A 5,928-nucleotide genomic window follows, 5' to 3' on the forward strand; every position below is an offset into this window, starting at 1 on the left:
TTCCAGATTAGATGAAAGACAAGAATCCTCAGATTTCAGGTTGCCAAATTTAACAAAAAAAAATACAAAATTTCTAGTTACATCTGAATTTTAGATAAGGAAGAAATAATTGTTTTAGTAGAAGAATGCCCCATGCAATATTGGGTTGTACTCAACTAAAAGTAAAATTCAACTGGACTTCTGGTATTTGACCTGGTAATTCTACTCAAATTGGAAATTCACAGAACATTCTGAACAGGACTAAAAAAACAAAATTTATGCCTAAATGAATCACAGTCAAACTGCTGAGCACCAATAACAAAGAAAAATCTTAAAAACAGTCATAAAGTCAGAACAATGAGGTAACAGCCGATTTATTGTCAGCTACAATAGAAGCCAAAAATAATGGAATTTAATATTCAATGGACTAAGGAAGGACTCTCAACATAAATCAAGTTAGATCATTTATCATTCAAGAATGAGTACAAAATAAAGACATTTTATGGCAAAGGCAGAGTATTTTCCATCCATAGACCTTCACTGGAAGGATTATTAATTGATAGGCTGAGAAGTAATGGCGAAGAGAACTGTTGAGCAAATGGCTGTATTTACACATTGAGGTGGGCGGCCTTTAGGACGACCTCACACCCCACGATCTCAGCTCCTTTACATACGTGCCCATGCATAATGCTCTTCCTTTGAGTGTGAGCTGGCACTGGCAACTTGCTTCTAACAAATACGACACAAAGCAATGAAAGGTCACCTCCAAGGTTAGGTTATAAAAAGACCATGGCTTCTCTCTTGGGTACGTCTTTCTCCGTCTCTTGGGTCACTCATCCAGGGGAAAGCAAGCTGCCTGCGTGCGTGAGCAGCCCTACGAGGAGGCCCACGTGGCCACTGGGTTCCTCAGCTTACAAGGTCCTGGAGTCTGACAATCACAACAGTGACCTTGGAACTGGATGCTTCTGCTCTGGTCGAGACTTCAGATAACTGTAGCTTCAGTTGACACCTTGGGTGCCACCTCATGAGAGACCCTGAGTCAGAACCATCCAGCTAAGCTGCTCCTGGATTCCTGACCTGCAGAAACAAGAATCGTTTGATGTTCTGAGCTGCTAAGTTTGGGAGTCATTTGTTATGCAGCAATAAATAACTAATACAAGTATTATCTGGAACTAGCAAGAGCAATGACTAATTGTGGAGCCACAGAAATAAGATTCCACTAAAAAACTATATGACAATAACAGGGATGATACTAACGAGTGACTAGAGTTTACGTGTCTTCATGTCCTTGTAGCATTCATGAGGGTAGAGAGATGGATTTATCACACAATTTGTTAAGCAAGAAGGTATATTTAAACTTTAAGAAAAGTGGTGAAGGAATAAAAATGTTAATGCCAAATCAGAGGGGAAGAGGAGAAAGGAAATAAAGAAAACCATCATTTCAAGGGGAGGCAAAAAAGAGGAAAACAGAAACAAACAAACAAACAAACAAAAAGACACAGTAAATCAAAAGTGCAAATAAGCTGATAGAAATGAATGCAAATAAATCAGTAATCACAGTGGATGTGAATCAACATATTTCAACACCTCAAAGCCATATTAGCTCAGATTGGAGAAAATAAATTCTGGAGTTTGTTCTCTCCTTCACACCATGCAGAGGAACTCTTAACTTACAAACTGTTCATGAACTGTGTCGTTTTGAGGAGGACGCACGCCCGGCAAACTTCAGATCTGACACAATTCAATTTGCTTCAGCGGATTCAAAACTCAGAGTAGTGGAGAATGAATTGCATCTGACGCCAAGAACTGGCTTTGTGCTTTCTAGCTTTGTCACCTTGGGCAAGCATCTTAGTTTCTCTTTCGTAAAACTGAGGGGAATTCTTGTCTGAACCTTGTCACTTGATATTCGTGGCACACACGGGACAGAACGTGGTAATTCTAGACAAACCTCAGTTACGCGGTCTGGACTGCAATCTGGTTGTTCATTGCTAAAGGCTAAAGGTTAATCTTGGATATTTTTCAGTCCTGGTTTTATCAGCAATTAAAAATCCCATGCTGGCCGTAGAACCAGTTTTAAGTCAAATGCCTCTTTTATCTCTTTGTATCACAAATCCACAGGAATTTGCTGTACAAGACTCCAGTTTGCTGCTCCTGGGCACTTTGTTTTCATCACTTACTAATCCATCCTCAGAGCAGCGTGCTAAACCACGGGTAGGGGCAGGGGCTTCACCGCACACGTGAACCACTTCCCGGCATTGAGGGGGCTGGGGTTGGGGACACAGGGACCCTCTCCCTTGTGAACCCTCGCGCTCCTCCTGCCAAGTCTCAGAGTTTCAGGCTGTGCAAAAGATCCTCAAAGACGCTGGAAACTTGATTAGCTTGTTTACTCACAAGGGTGAGCCCCCGTCCATCCTAAATTCTTTTAGACTTTCTTCTTTTCTTTACTTGGCTAATTTCCCCTGAGAGTTTATCAAGACGAACCCGTTTGGCAGCTCCTCTCCCACACAGCCTGGAGGAGCCAGCACCCCTACCTCGACACTCAGGTTTTATTAAAAATAAATCAAGCCTGCCTTCCGAATTGCATCCGTGAGCGCAGTCCCACCGCCTGAACTTGCAGCAGGGCGCATTTGTAGCTGGATCGGCCTTTCTAGGAGGGGACTGAGGGTGGGTGGATCTCAAAGAGTTCAGATACTGAGTGAGGGTAGGAGTCTCAGAACTCAGATACTGTCTCACTTTTACCCCAATCACTACAAGCTGCAAAACTGGCTACAACCACCACCAGACACCTTATCTAAGGAACGAAAGGTCCAGGAACCCTTTCATTAATCAGATGAAAGGAAAAACTTGGCGATTTCAACTTCAGAAAGGCTCACTCTTAGGAGATGGGGTTAAGTTCCTGCTAGGGTTAAATTCGTCACTATAAACACACGTGCCAGCTATTAAGCATTAAGAACTAGCCACTTACAAATATTTCCTAGAACCACTGGGTTTGTAAAACCACACCACAGGCACACACACACACACACACACACACTTAAGCTTTCTTTTTAATTTGCTTTTAATCAAATTTGCGGTTTGCTTAAAAATCCCGAATTTTTATCAGATTTTAAGGAAAGTTTACTTTCCAGAAAAGACTTGAGCCTGATGTTTCTTTATTAAGAACTAAATTTAAACTGGTTAGTTAGTTATCTTTAATAGTGATTTTAAATGTATAATAACACAAGTAGCAGAAATGGACCCCGCACTAATTTACATGTGGGGTTATATGTTAGAGTTAATAGTCACGGGTTGAATTCCCTTATCGGGAATTTTTCAATTCAAAGTTAACTTTTAAAATCAGTACTGATGAATCAGAGCAGAAACATAATCACCGTGAGGGACAAGCCAGTGGGAAGTCACTGTACCTTCAACACACCCGAGGAACGAGCCCAGGAGAGCACCCTGCTCAGACCTCTTGCTCCCTGAACAACGCAGGAGGGAGTTCATCCACGAGGCTCATATGCTTTTCCAATCCACTTGGCGACGGTGACTCTTCTTAGAAACTAGTCCATTGGCGTCATGGTTGCATCAGTTCTGGGTCCCGGAAGGGACAGTCCCTGAGCCCGCAGGGCTGAGGGTCAGATTCTGGACTCCGGTTAATTCACCACGTGACCCGTCATGGCTCCCGGCTTCTCCGGGCTCCGTGTTGTACACTGTGGACAGTCCCCAACTTCCTCCTCGTCTTCAAGCCTGTGGGCCTCCCTCCTCCCCAGAGTTGATGACTAGAAAGGTGATATTTGTGCCGTTAGTCCTTTACCCCGATGGCTGTGGACTGTGCTGCTGGCTGAGTTCTGGCCCCCTGAGTTCACCTGCGGGAGTCCTAGCCCTCCCCGTGGTGGTGGCTGCGACGGGGCCGTCGGGGCTCAGGCCCAGCTGAGGTCCTGAGGATGGGCCTCACGGTGGGATTAGCACTCTCAGAAGGGACGCCAGAGACTTGTGGCTTCTCTCCACACAGGGAGAAGTTGGCCATCGGCAAGCGAGGAGGGGGCTCTGCCCGGCGCCCACTGTGCCACGTCCTGACCCAGGGCTTCCGGCCCCCAGATCGGCGATGAACAAATCCTGTCGGGTGAGCCTCTGCCTGTTCTACAGCACTGTGTTAGGGCCGCTGAGCAGGCTAGGATGGACTGCGGTCTGTGGGGCCCCAGTAGGCACGAACTTCAGCCAGACGTGCGGCCTCACAGCAGGACCCTCACCCACAGCCCCCTGGCTTCATCCTTCCTTGTGCCCATGTCCCTCACAGCTCTTGGAGCATGCTTCCTCCTGGACGGCCTCCCGGTGTCCACCACTGCTCCCCTCTGTCACTGACACCCCTGAATGTTACCATTTCCAACCGGCCCTTCTGGTGCAGCTCTGAGACCACTTCCTCCCCAAGAACACAGCACAGGCCTCGCCCGGGAAGCTCAAGGTGGGGCATGAAGCCTCTCAAAGGTCACCAATAGCCCACTGACACAGAGAAGATGAAAGGGAGGCGCACTGCCTAAGGTGAGATGAGACACGGGCTCTAAGAAAGGGATGGCACGAATAATGCCATGGAGAGAACAGATGCAAGGCGAGCGATGGGGAGGCCAGCCAGGTACAGCCACGGATGGGTGTTTCCTGCGGGCAGAAGTTCCAAGGGCACCTCCCGCAGAGATCTCTCCAGGGCACCCGCTCTAGTGATGCCGTCCTCTGAGCTCCTTCCGCACTGCTGTCCACTTACGAAGGCCGCACGTGTAACATCGTCCTGGAGCTCGGTTTTCTATCTGCAGCGTCCTCGAGGCCATCCGAGTGCTGGAGCCTGTGCCTGGGGGTCTCAGGTACCAAGTGACTGTCTGGAATGCAAGTGCTTGATCATTGAATGGAACCTGTTTCTAAGCATCACATCCCGTTGAGAAACTTCCATTCCTTCCTTTAGACTCTCTCCCATCCTCTTCTCCATGTGACGCTTTCCTCTAATCACCCCTGACCTCGCCTCCTCCGGGGACGAACTCAGAGAGGGGCATTCAGTCCATCCTCCAGTGTCTCAGCTGCATAAAACCGGTGGCCTGAATGTGCCACCCAGGGGTTTCCCCTTGAAGACACTCTTGGGCTCAACCTCTGTGCTCTCATTTTCCTTAAGTTTCACCGTGGAGGAAGGGTGGTCTGCACTTAGGCTGAATTTCTAAAGTTTTTGACTTAAAAGCATCACTTTTGGAGTCCCCGAATAATTAGGCAACGCACACTCAATTTAGCCACTGTCCTCTAGGAAAAATTCTTCTCAAGTATGATTAAAAAACCTGTCCCTTGATGAGCAGTCACTTGCTTTTCCTCTCCCCTTCTTGTAACGGTTTTCTGCGCTCTGAATGCTGGCCAAGGGCCCGGGCGAGAGCTGTCCTGCACTCGGGAGGTTATCATCTACACGCACGCTCACCGCGCAGTGGAGAACTGATGGTGTCGGGCCGGCGACGTCGCTGTGGTTTCTATGATGGTGTGCAGAACAGTGGAAGCGACATACCGAACCCATCCGACCAGATCCATGCAAAGTCAGCCCTCAGGTAGCCACACACAGCTCTCCTCTGCCAGTGTCTGCAACACGTTTCAAGAGCCTGGCTGAAAAAGGCTTAAACGTTCAAGGGCACGTCTTCAGGACAGAAGTCGTCCACCCAGTGCCACAGGCGTCTTCCAGATCTTCTGTGATGCGACTGGTATGTCATGACAGTAGAACTAAACGCGGGCGTACTCCATAAAGCACGGCTGGGGCTGCAGCGCTGACTTCCTTAAGTGCTGGTTAGTTTCCTTCCGCTGCGGTGACAGGCGACCTCAACTGCAGCGCCTTAGACAACACACATCTATCACCTTGCAGTTCTGTAGGTTAAACTCTAGCGCGGGCCCCACTGGGCTGGAATCCAGGTGATGGCAGGGCTGTGTTCCTGTCTAGAGGCTCCAGCAGGG

General features: G+C 48.0%; 1 long non-coding RNA gene across 1 annotated transcript; it reads right to left on the bottom strand.

Annotated features, from left to right (window-relative positions):
- Window positions 1-337: 337 nt before the first annotated feature.
- On the bottom strand, window positions 338-5,707 carry LOC135321174 (uncharacterized). Its single transcript, XR_010380728.1, has 2 exons — window positions 3,384-5,707; window positions 338-1,056 (listed from the first exon to the last, which is right to left on the bottom strand). It is a non-coding gene; the product is annotated as an uncharacterized LOC135321174 (long non-coding RNA).
- Between the last annotated feature and the right edge of the window lie 221 nt (window positions 5,708-5,928).

The sequence above is a fragment of the Camelus dromedarius genome, chromosome 4 (genome assembly GCF_036321535.1).
Source record: "Camelus dromedarius isolate mCamDro1 chromosome 4, mCamDro1.pat, whole genome shotgun sequence".
Lineage (NCBI taxonomy): Eukaryota > Metazoa > Chordata > Mammalia > Artiodactyla > Camelidae > Camelus > Camelus dromedarius.